Here is a 13,647-nt window from a genome sequence, read left to right on the forward strand (position 1 = left end):
CCAGTGCCGGGTAGGCACTTATACAGTAAGAGGCCATTTGGCTTTTCCTTTGTTTTATTAGTACTTTTAATAAAAGCAATATTACGCTATTGGATTCTCCTTGGTTTTTTCACATATCCTAATTTGGAACGCCTGGTGAGGTTATACATCTTTTTCCTGTCAACATGTGTGCAGGCACAATCCTGCTCAAGCTCTTATGACTTCTTTTTAATTAACGTAGTCAACTCGTTCTGGTAAACGCATCCATTTTCTTCAGCACATTTTGGGTGTAAAGAAGATTCAAGTGTGGTGGTGGCACTTTATTCTTAAACAAGATCACAGCAATTAAGATTTCATTATCTATCTAATTATTTTATTGGGACTTTATTACTTAGATGCCATTCATGGCACAGAGACTTGTTTCATTATAATAATTTTGTATTAGTTCACTTTACTGTTATTATATATTTATGATCACGAATATAGGCAATATATTTGGTTTATTATTTGAGTTAGCGCCCTCTACCAATTTCTTCAACTATTGCAATCAATATTGTATAAGAGGTGCAGCTTTTCTCTTTATTTAATTGTTTGTATCTATTGCTGGCGGTCCAGTGTGTTCCTATACGTTTAAGAAAGGGTGAACTTCTTCCAGGTACACCTGCCTTTAATCTATACATTATTATATTTGTGCTCCTACTCTGGAGACTCACATTTATAGAGTTAGGACTGCAGTAAACTGGAGAGCCGTGACATGGCGTCTACAGCTTACCCATTTATTTGAAAATATGTGCAAACAAAACCCCTTGGTTTTAACTTGAACTGTTAGACAAGGTCAGTTTGGTTTGTTGCAGGCTGGCAGGTAAGTGAGCTGGGACTTTTTGTTTGTTAACCACTTCAGCCCCAGTATGTGTGTGTGCGCGCATGTGTCTGTATGTTTTTGTGTGTGTGTGTGTGTATGCATGTGTCTGGGTGCACGTGTGTTTGTGCACATGTGTGTGTGCGTGCATTTGTCTGCATGTGTGTGCATGTGTCTGTGTCTGCATGTGTGTATGTTACTTTTAATCTGGACTGACCAACCACCCCCCCCCCCCCCCGCTACTCACCTATGTGTTTGCTTCTGCACGCGAGTTTGGCGGGATGAGGCATGTTTACATTTTTTTTTCTTATTTATTTTGCCTTTTATTATTGCACTGTTGTTTTTTTTTAACTGTGTCACTTTTATTCCTATTAAAAGGAATGTAAACATCCCTTGTGATAGAAAAAAAAGCATGACAGGACCTCTTAAATATGAGATCTGGTGTCAAAAAGACCTCAGATATCCTATTTACACTAAAATGCAATTTTGTGTCTGTCTGTATGTGTGTGCATGTGTTTGTATGTGTGTGCATGTGTCTGCATGTCTGTGTGTGTGTGTGTGTGTGTGTGTGTGCATGTGTCTGTCTGTGTGTGTATATATGCATGTGTCTGTGTGCGCATGTGTGTGTGTGTATATATGCATGTGTCTGTGTGCGCATTTGTCTGTATGTGTGTGTGCATGTCTGCATGTGTCTGTGTCTGCATGTTTCTGTATGTATGTGTATGTGTGTATGTTACTTTTAATCCGGACCCCCCCCTATTCCTGTACCATCAGAACTGCTTTTGTAGGGCTTTTTTGTGATAGCAGCCAGGACTGCTGCTCCTCTGAAAAGCAATCCATGCACAGATCGCTTTTCAGAGGCATTTGACAGGCCAGCTTGTGGAATGGCGACAAACTTTTACCCTTAAAAATCTCTTTAGGCGATGTTTAACTCAAAACATGCAACATGCAAGGAGTTCTAGGGCTAGAATTATTGCTCTCGCTCTAACGATCATGGCGATACCTCACGTGTGGTTTAACCACTTGCCGCCCGCCAATGACAGATTGACGGCGGCAAAGTGGTTGTAGAATCCTGACCGGACGTCATATGACGTCCTCAGGATTCTGAGCCGCTGCGCGCCCCCGGGGGCGCGCATCGCGGCGATCGTTGTTGCGGGGTGTCAGTCTGACACCCCGCAACACCGATCTCGGTAAAGAGTCTCTCACGGAGACTCTTTACCACGTGATCAGCCGTGTCCAACCACGGCTGATCACGATGTAAACAGGAAGAGCCGTCGATGGCTCTTCCTCACTCGCGTCTGACAGACGCGAGTAGAGGAGAGCCGATCGGCGGCTCTCCTGACAGGGGGGGTTCGCGCTGATTGTTTATCAGCGCAGCCCCCCCTCGGATCGCCACATGGACCACCAGGGATGCCCACCAGGGAAGGGCAAAACAAAAAAAAAAGTCCAAAAAAAAGTCCAAAAAAAATAAAATAAAAGTCTGAAAAAAAAAATGGGAAAAAAAAAAGATGCAAAAAAAAAAGATGCCAATCAGTGCCCACAAATGGGCACTGACTGGCAACAAGTAAATCAGTGCCACCCCACAGTGTCCATCAGTGCCACCCCACAGTGTCCATCAGTGCCACCCCACAGTGCCCATCAGTGCCGCCCATGAGTGCCCATCTGTGCCGCCCATGAGTGCCCATCTGTGCTGCCTATGAGTGCCCAGTGCCACCCATGAGTGCCCATCAGTGCCGCCCATGAGTGCCCATCAGTGCCGCCCATCAGTGCCGCCTATGTGTGCCCATGAGTGCCGCCTATGTGTGCCCATCAGTGCCGCATACCAGCGCCGCCAATCAGTGCCACCTCATCTGTGCCCGTCAGTACTACCTTGTCGATGTCCATCAGTGCCATCTCATCTGTGCCCATCAGTGCCACCATATCAGTGCCCGTAATTGAAAGAGAAAACTTACTTATTTACAAATAAAATTACAGAAAAAAATAAAAACGTAATCTTTTTCAAAATTTTCTGTCTTTTTTTAGTTGTTGCGCAAAAAAAAAAATCGCAGAGGTGATCAAATACCACCAAAAGAAAGCTCTATTTGTGGGTAAAAAAGGACGCCAATTTTGTTTGGGTACAGTGTAGCATGACCGCGCAATTGCCATTCAAATTGCGACAGTGCTGAAAGCTGAAAATTGGCTTGGGCGGGAAGGTGTATACGTGCCCTGTATGGAAGTGGTTAAACACCATTTTAATATGCGGGCGCTACTCACCTATGCGTTCGCTTCTGCACGCAGTATCTTTAAGAGCTATGGGCGGAAGTGACATTTTGACATCGCTTCCGCCCTGCAATGGTATGGAGACGGGTGGGGGCCATCTTCCCCTCACTTAGCTCCATACCACAGGGAGAGGACACGATCTCTACCGGGCACCAGAGCGGAGAGTGGGAGCCCCTCTCCCACCACCAATAAAAGTGATCTTGCGGCGAATCCGCTACAGAGACCACTTTTATCTGAAAGCGGACCACCCTCTGAAGAAGAGGATACCGGGGTTATGGTAGCTAGCTGCTGCCATAACAATGATATCCCTCTTCAAACAGCCAATGTATAATGACGGCAGGCGGTCCGTAAGTGGTTAAGTGAGATATTGTCTAAACCAGGCATGTCCAGCCCACGGTCCAGTTTTAAATGGTCTGTCTGGTTTTCAGGTGTGCCGTGGGATCAGGGGAGAGAAGGGCTGTCAGATGAGCCAGATCTCCCGGTCCCCTGCCAAACTATACATTGGCAAGGTGAGAAGCTCCGTCAGCCTCAAAAGTGAAAGTAAAGTGCAGGGGAGTGTACTGTGCTCTCTGCTTCCCCCTAGAGTGCAGTACCCAGCTGAATGAGGAAACTGGAAAGGTACTTTGTTAGAAGTTAGATTCGTTTTAAAAGGGCATTATACATGTGTTTGTGCATGTGAGTGTCTGTCTGTATATGTTTGTGTGCATATGTCTGTATGTATGTGTATGCATGTGTCTGTATGTATGTGTGTGCGCGCATGTGTTTGTATGTATGTGTCTGTATGTGTGTGCATGTGTATGTGTGTGTGTGTGTGCATGTGTGTGCATGTGTCTGTATGTCTCTATGTGTTTGTGTGTATATGCATGTGTGCGCATGTGTGTGTCTGTGGGCGCATGTTTCTGAATGTATGTATGTATGTTACTTTTAATCCGGACCCCCCCCCCCCCATTCCTGTACCATCAGAACTGCTTTTGTTGGGCTTTTTTGTGATAGCAGCCAGGACTGCTGCTCCTCTGAAAAGCAATCCACGCACAGATTGCTTTTCAAAGGCATTTGACAGGCAGTAAAGAGGCATTATGTTGCCTCCTCACCACCTGTTTTAAGTCTGTAAATGCAGCATCACTATACCACAACAGTGCAATGCACACAGTTGCGGGGTAGTTGCAGTGCAGCCCCATTCAGCCTGGGTATACCTCCAGCTGCAGCCACAGCATGTGTACACCCCCAGCTGCTGCCTCTGCAGCTAAAGGGGGAGAAGTTGGGGGTGGTAAAAACAGCTCAACCAGGTGGTTTTACTGCTCCTCCAACCTGACATGTGAACAAGCACTTGGTTCACATCTGTGTGGCTGCGTGCTGCGTGTAGAGCAGCCCATTAATTTCAAAGGGCTTCCCTACCTGAAAAAATGCAGGGAAAGAAGTCCCCAACCTTTTTTTAAATTGCACTACACCAAAAGCACCCCACGTTTTCCAATGTCTGGGGTACTATTAAGACTTAACGGTACCCCTAAAGAACAGAGCATTCGTCTGTGTGTCAGGAACAATCACGACAAAGGCAAGAGAATTCTTGTTGGGCAGTGTATTAATGCTCGAACAAACACACTTAGACCAAATTTTAATGGTTCAAATAATGTCAGGCAAAATGGTCGGCCCTCACGCATGTTCACTTCATCAAATCTGGCCCTCTTTGAAAAGAAAGTTTGGACACCCCTGGTCTAAACCTAGGCGTGCCAACAAAAACCCAACACATCCACGTTTGTCAGAATTGTACAGATTTGTCATTGTCTTGTGCAATCATGCGTTCCAAATGCATAAGATTGCTCAGGACCTCAAACCACTCTACCAGAGTAGGAACAACTTGTGACTTCCAGACTTCAAAGCTAAACGTTTCACTGGATTTCACCGTACCAAGAATCAAGGATAGCAAGGCTGTTTGTGGGGGTCTTGTTATACAGTGCTGTGAAAACGTATTTTTCCCTTCCTGATTTTTTATTTTTTTGCATATTTCTCACACCTAAATGATTCAGATCATCAAACTAAGTTTAATATTACACAAACATAACCCGAGTAAATCGAAGATGCATTTTTTAAATTATTATTTAATTTATTACGGTGAAAAAGATGTTCAAACCTGCCTGGCCCTATGTGAAAAAATAATTGCCATCTCCCATGCTGAATCATTAATGAACTGTGATTAACCACAATTGTTTGGAAAGCTAAGTTAAATTTCACTTACCACACCCAGGCCTGATTACTACCAGACCTGTTGAATCAAGAAATCACATAAATAGAAGCTGTCTAACAAAGTGAAGCATGCTAACAGATAACAAAAATTAAAGATTAGAAACAAACACATATCGGTCTAGGAAGGGTTTCAAAGCCACTTCTAAGGCTTTGGAACTCCAGTGAACAATGGGAAGGGCCATTATCCACAAATGGAGATAACTTGGAACAGTGGTGAACCTTCCCAGGAGTGGCTGGCCTACAAAAATTGCTCAGAGAGCATGACGACGACTCATCCAGGAGGTCATAAAAGAACCCAGAACAACATCTAAAGAACTGCAAGCCTTACATGCCTCAGGTAAGATAGATCAGTATCCATGATTCAACAATAAGAAAGAGACTGGGCAAAAATGGCATCCATGGGAGACTTCCAAGGCTAAAGCCACGGCTAACCATAAAGAACACAAAGGCTCATCTCACATTTACCAAAAAAACACCTTGATTATCCCCAAGACTTTTAGGCAAATATTCTGTGGACTGATGAGACACAAATTTTACTTTTTGGAAGGTGTGTGTCCCGTTAAATCTGGCATAAAACTAATACAGCATTTCATAACAATAACATCATATCTACAGTTAGACATGGTGAGGGTAGCGTGATGTTCTGGGGCGGCTTTGCAGCTTCAGGACCTGGATGACTTACCATAATTGATGGAACCATGAATTCTGAACTTTACCAGAAAATCCTAAAGGAGAATGTGAGGGAAAAGGGATAAGGGGGTTTCAAATCCCCCCGGCCCCTTTTCTAATGGGACAGGGGCAGCAGAAAGAGGTTTCAAGGCTCCCCTTTAGAAAGGTCAGGGACACATTGCAAGTAGGTCAGGGTACCTAGAAACAGGTGAGAAAAGGGGTCCCTTGAAACCAGCTGCAGAAACATCTGGAAGCCTGAGGAGAACCTATATATAGAGGGGGTTCTGCCTGAGGAGACCTGCCAGTTACCTCAGGAGGTCGTCAGCTCCGGAGCTCCCCTCCCACCCTCCCTGGACTGTCGCGGCTAAATATTTATGTGGTAAGGTCACCTTTTCAAAAGAGAAGCGGGACAATTTATGATTAAAGTTATGCTGTATACAACTTGAGCTATAATGGCTGAGTTGTTAAGTTTTATATTGGTATTTATAATAAAAAAGTTATTAAGATGAATTCTGATAATAAAAAGATTACTATGGAATTGTTGTTAAAAGTTATTTGATGGTAAACCAATAAATAAGCCGCGGCCAATAAAATAAATAAAATTATTTTATTAATCCAAATACATGTTGGTGTTGTTTTTATTTCAAATGACTGTTGGGAAATGGTGAAATTAGCTGCTTACTGTCCCATGTCCGGCCATCAGTTTGTGACCTTAAGCTCAAGTGCATTTGGGTTATGCAGCAGGACAATAGTCCGAAACAAAACAGCAAGTCCACCTCCAAATGGTTCAAACAAAGCAAAATATAGGTTTTGGAGTGGCCTAGTCAAAGCCCGGACTTAAATCCAATTGAGATGCTGTATCATGACTTTACACAGGTTCATGCTGGAAAATCCTCCAATGTGGCTGAATTAAAACAATTCTGCAAAGAGTGGGCCAGAACTGCTCCACAGCAATGTGAAAGACTCATTGCCAGTTATCGCAAACGCTTGATTGCAGTTGTTGCCGCCAAGGGAGGCACAACCAGTTATTAGCTTTAGGGGGCAATTACTTTTTCACATAAAGCCAGGCAGGTTTGGACAGCTTTTTTGCCTTAATAAATGAAACCATCATTTAAAAACTGCATTTTGTATTTACTCGGGTTATCTTTGTGTGATAACATTTGTTGATGATCTGAGTTATTGAAGTGTGACAAATATGCAAAAAAAAAATTATCAGACGGGGGCAAATACTTTTTTCACAGCACTAGAAGTCATGAGATAACAATATTTATATAGGTCAAAGATCGCGTCTGTCCCAAAATTGTTTTTATGGGAGAACAGCTCCACTAAATATGAAGGAAGGTACCCTCATGACTATGACATCACCAACAGACATTTGTCAAACTGGGAAAAAGTTTAGTAAGTGTTGTAGTACCATAATTCCATCTCATCAAATTGTTATAGTTGCTTTCCTGGGCTTTGCAGGTCATAGAGAGAAAGCATGATGGTAAAATCTTGAAGCCAATCCTCGTCTGTTGCACTGCTTCTGAAAGGGAAGTGGAGGAGATGGTATACACCAGACTATAAAATTATGAAGCGTTATGTAAGGGAGGTTAAGACTATGAACATAAGTGTTCAAATTCCCTCAGGGGTCAGTGCAAAATGGATTTGGAAGAGAGCATTTTATAATGGCTAGACAATTGTCAGTGAAAAAAACGATATAAAACTTTTGCCTTGATTTAGAGAGTAAAGCGTGGCCACAGAGATAATATCAGTAGAAGGAAGAATATGTCTTTTGTGGCGATAAGTCACTATGCCATTTTCCAATATCTTATGAGGTAAAACCAACCGGGAATTGAGTGTGTCTTTAATTTAATATAGTGCCCAGACACTGTAAAGGTGCCACCCAATGTTTCTATAGCTGGACCTCAGCTGCCAAATTCCTAATGTTTGCTGCAAAGAAAATTCTGCATTGCTGTCAGATAATACATTGTAATTTTTATTGCAAGATAAAATCTGCCTCCTCTTTCTCTACCTTTTTCCCTCGAAAATAAGCCCTACCTCGAAAATAGGACCTAGCGCGAGTTTCTGGGATGGCTGCAAATTAAGCCCTACTCCAAAAATAAGCCCTAGTTAAAGTACTTGCAAAATCATGTAATTAGTTATGTAAATAGATTATATAATGAATGTGCAGTGTGTCTCCCTGTGTGACTTTATTGTGGGAAAAAAATTATTTACAGCGCTATTGGGCCCTCGTAACCTGTCAGATCTCTTCTCTCACCCCACGTCAACAGCCCCTCCCTCTGCGGTGCTCAGAGCGGGGAAGAGCTCTGCGGGTCATGGGGCGCTGTAAATAAGGTATTTTTCACAATAAAGTTACACAAGGAGACACAATGCACGTTATGGGGCAGATCCACAAAGCACTTACGCCGGTGTATCTCGAGATGCGCAGCGTAAGTGTAACTATGCGCCAGTGTAACTATGCGCCGTATCCACAAAACGAGATACGCCTGAAAAATATTTTTTTACGACCAACGTAATTTTTCTACACCGGCGCATCATGGGCGCAAAAATACGCTGGACGCACCCTTGTTTTGCTATGCAAATATGCAAATGAGGGAGATACGGCGATCCACGAAAGCACGTTTGTCCGGCGCAGGCTACGCGCAGTGCGCGTAAGCTGAACGCCCGGTCTAAAGTTACCCCTCATAAAAGCAGCTTTAACTTTACACCAGATGTGTGCAGGTCAGCTTCAGCAGCACCGTTAGGGACGAGCTGAGCAGTCACACTTGCAGGACAACAATCTGTATGCCAACATGCCATGGGCATCCATGGTCATAGCTATACTACTGGCTTTAGATGCGCGCAGAAGGAGGAGGGCACGGAGGAGGAGGGCACGGGAGAGGATATACCGACCGCGCATAAACGTCTTTGGCATGGGGGATTCGGAGGTGTATCGCATCTTCAGATTCAGCCCTGCTGTCATCATGGAATTAACCACAACCCTGAAAGATGACATCACCAGCCAGACACACCACTCACATGCAGTGGAGCCACTGGTCAAGGTACTGGCAACACTCCATTTCCTTGCCAGTGGCTCGTTCCAGTGTACAAGTGGAGTTGTGGCTGGGATTGGCACAATCCTCCATTAGCAGATGTGTGCACTAGGTTGTCCCCGCAATCCTCAGACGCATGTCCCACCACTTCATCAGACCCACCCAGGAGCATCTGCGGGTGAAGGCAATGGCAGATTTCTACAGAATTGCAGGATTCCCATGCACCGTGGGGGCCATTGATTGCACACATGTAGTGCTACGGCCCCCCGTGACACAGAGCACCTATACCGCAATCGGAAGCACTGGCATTCCATCAACGTACAGGTGATAGCCGATGCCCAATGCCTCATATGGCAAGTCCGTGCCAAACACCCAGGGTCCAGTCACGACAGCTACATATACCGTCAAAGCCCCATCCCAACAGAATTCGAACAGAACGTGTATGGGGACAGCTGGCTGGTTGGTGAGTGACATGGGTGTCAGGCATGTCTGTCCCCCCCATGATGCAGACATCACGAGGGGCACATGCATGACTAACATCCTCCTGTCTTTTCCCTTCCAGGTGACTCTGCATATGCACCTGGACCCCATCTCATGACTCCATACCGGAATCCTGAAACCCCAGGAGAGCAAAGATGCAATGAAGCACACGCACGTGCCCGTGGAGTGGTGGAACGCACCTTTGGCCTCCTGAAGTCCCGTTTCCGATGCCTGGATAAGTCTGGGGGGACCCTGTTGTATTCCCCAAACTTTGTGTGCCAGATCATCGCTGCATGTTGCATGCTGCACAACGTCGCCGTGAGAAAGGGCCTGGAGATTGACATACGTGATGACCTGACCCCCGAACCAGACAATCCCCCCCTGACCGAGGCTACCCCGTCTTCTGAGGGAAGAGCAGTCAGGAGATACCTCGCAGTAGGCATCTTTGCATGTTAAACCCACACATTAATCATGGCACAATGAGAATGCACGCATGCACACCACTGTGGTTCCTAGCCCACCCACCCCACATCCACATCAAATTGGATTAGCCCAAGCCCATTCTGGACTTGTCATCAGCAACGCCACGACAAGGCTCCAATTATGTTGCTGGAAATTCATACACCATTCACACGGACCTGGGGATCACTTCTCCCTGGTCCTGGGGATCCCTTATCCACCACAACCGAGGGTGACACCCCTTTTCCGGTAGGAATGTCCTCCCCACATTCATACATCAGTCACACTGTAGCCTGCCTGGGCTACAAAAAAATTAAAATACTCATACTCAAAATAGAAAAAAAAAACATAAAAAACTCATAACCTGAGTCAAAAACAAAACAAAAAATTACCGGCGCTGCCGTGCCCCACGCCTGCCACGGCCCTGGCTCCTCAGGGGAGACTCATTGGAGGGGGGGGACATCAGGAGAAGCATCCCCTGGTCTCACCACACCTGGCCGCCTGCCCTCCAACGCCAGGGCGATACGGGTGAGGACCACATTGGTGTCTTCATGCAGCCTCACCCCTGCCTGGATGGCTGCCGTATTGGCCCTGACAGCCTCGGTGAGGGCGCGGACATCTTCACCCACACCTGCTGTGGTGGCCTGCAAATCAGCCATGCAGGTGACCAGAGGAGTTGCAGGCCAGATCCTGCGCAGACTCCTTTATGGAGGCCATGCTGTCTGACATGTAGCCCATTCTCCTCACCACCTCACCCAGATGGCGGGTCTGGCGGGCCTGGTCCCTCCGGATGTTTTCTGGCAGAACGTCTGCCACCCCCCTTGTCTTCCGGGTCACCTTCCTGGGTCCTGATGAGGCTTGGGGCCTAGAAGAAGGGGAGACCCTTGGGGGGGGAAGCCCTGTTGGGGGGAGGAGTGGGAGGGGCTACCCCTGATGGAGGCCTGACTGGTGCCAGCACCAGGGGAAGACTCCTCCAAATGGAGCCTCACCTCATTGGCAGACATCACCTCCTCCTCCTCAACCCCCTCCTGAGGAGAAGTGTGGTCACTCCCCTCCCCTGAGGATTCCGGGCTTGACAGGTGGTCAGAGGCAGCCTGATGTCCGGGGGGTGGTGAGGACTGGCCAGATGGCCCAGCACCCTCCTACACATCTGTGGATGACACAAAACATTCACAGGTTTGAGGATCCACACACTTGTCACATGTTCCCTTCCCCCCCCACACATGCTACACACCAGATAGGAACTAAAACTTACTTACCTGTCCTCAAGGCCTCCTCAATGGAGTCAAATCCAGGCACTCCCTCCACTTGATGCCTGTGGAGGCACTGGGCAACCACCCGCTCCTCAGCATTGAGCGTCTCCCTAGTGGCTGGTCCCCCTCCAGTGCCACTGGCATGAGTGGCCATTCTCGCCATCTTACCACGCGCCGCAGATCATTGATCCTTTTCAAGATCTCATTGGGGGTCCTGGTCTCCCTCCCCAATGCATTCACATCATCTGCGATCTCTTGCAGGATCTCCCTCCTCCTGGCCTGCGTGGTGTTGACACTCTCAGGCCCATGGAGATAACGATCATTCAGGGCCATGGCCCTGACAATGATGGCCTTCTCCTGTCGGTTATAATTGTGCTTGCGCTTCCTCTCTGCTGCTGGAGCTACATGGCTCTAACAGAATAACCTGCACAAATACCTGCACAAAAAAGGACAAAAGCACCTTGCTTCAGGGGGGGGGGGGGAAACAAACAGATGTACTTTTGCACTGGACGGGCGCATGTCTGGGCCTATTTATGCCCTGGGCGTATCTCACTAATTACGCCGGGCCTAGTTCGTATCTCACTGATTACGCCGGGCCGAGTTCTGAGCATGTGCAGAGAGGCGCTGAACATAGTCAGCGTCATTGCCGTCCATTCGGCCCTTCATTTGCATGGGGTCACGGCTCATTTCAATGGAACACGCCCACTTTCTTCCCACTTTCAATTACGCCGGCTTACGCCTCGTAATTTACGTAACGCAGGTGCATCGGCGGGCGCAAATACTCTGTGGATACGGTACTTGCCTCTCTAAGTTGAGCCGGCGTAACGTAAATGAGATGCGCTACGCCGGTCTATATATGCGCCGATGTACGTGGATCTACCCCTATATCTTTTTACAGAACGGCTTACATTATTTTATAAGGACTTTAACTAAGGTTTATTTTTGGAAGTACAGAATTTCATAATGCTGACTCCTGAGCTGACAGGGGGTGGGGAGACAGGGGACATAGAAACTTTTATTTTACATACCGTAAATAAATAAGACATCCCTGAAAATAAGCCCTAGTGTGTTTCTTGTGGCCCAAATTAATTTAATTATTTAATTTATTTTTAGGGAAACACGGTAGTACTGAAGCAGCTTACATACTGTCCAGCCACTGTACAATATTTGTGGCTAGTGTCTTTCAAATAATTAACTCTGTTTATCTCAAGTTTCCTACATTGCGGCCTTACCAAGCTGCATACATTCTGTCCAGTCAACTGTACAATTTATGTGCCTATTGTCTCCCAAATAATACACTCACACTCTAATATTTGTCTCCTCTTCTATTGCAGCCTAACCAATCTGCTTACATACAGTCAAAGCACTGAATATGATCTGTGACTGTTTTCTCTTAGATAACAGATTTTAATGTTTATTTCAAGATAAAACCTACCTTGTCTCTCCCTGCTATATTGCGACCTAAACCAAGTTTTTACATACTGTGCATCTACTGAACAATATTTGATACTATTGTCGCTCAAATAATACAATCTAATTTCTATTTCGAGATAAAGTCTGCATTGTCTTTTCATTTTATAATGTGGCCTAACCAAGCTGCTTACATACTTTAACAGCCACTGAACCATATTTTTGGCTATTATCTCTCAGATAATACACTCAAATTTTTAGTGCCGGATAAAAACTGATTTGTCTTTTTCTATTATCAACATATCAAAGTGTTCACGTACTGTCCTGACCCTAGCCAAGTATGTGTGGTTATGGTTTTGAATTATTTTTGTCCATTCTGTTTAGATATTTTATTAAACTTTTAAGGCAAGGCAGCGTGGTACTGCTAAAAAAAAAATGGCTCAAAATTTATACTATTACATTTTAAGTTGAGGGCCTAATGTTTTATAATTTTTACATATTTTTCATATTTTAGGAGTAAACTTTGCTATAGATTTTAGATCTGTTGTGGTTGCTACTTTCACTAGTCAATTCAGACATATTATAGCTTGATATAAAAAATTAGGTGTCACAGCCAAAAACTACCCCAAAAAAGTTTTAATAATAGTGGAATCCTGCTGCTGTATTTAAAACAAACTAAATACAAAAATTAAAACATCAATTGCATATGCAATATACCCATATTTATCGGTGTATAACACGCACAGGCGTATAACACGCACCCTAACTTTAAGGCCCCGTACACACGAGAGGATTTATCCGCGGAAACGGTCCTCCGGACCGTTTCCGCGGATAAATCCTCTAGTGGATTTTGATCTGATGGTTGTACTAACCATCAGATCAAAATACGCGCGGAATTCCCTCCGCGGTGACGTGTCGCGCCGTCGCCGCGATGATGACGCGGCGACGTGCGCGACGCTGAAATATAAGGACTCCCACGCATGCGTCGAATCATTACGATGCA

The sequence above is a fragment of the Rana temporaria genome, chromosome 2 (assembly GCF_905171775.1).
Source record: "Rana temporaria chromosome 2, aRanTem1.1, whole genome shotgun sequence".
Classification (NCBI taxonomy): Eukaryota; Metazoa; Chordata; class Amphibia; order Anura; family Ranidae; genus Rana; species Rana temporaria.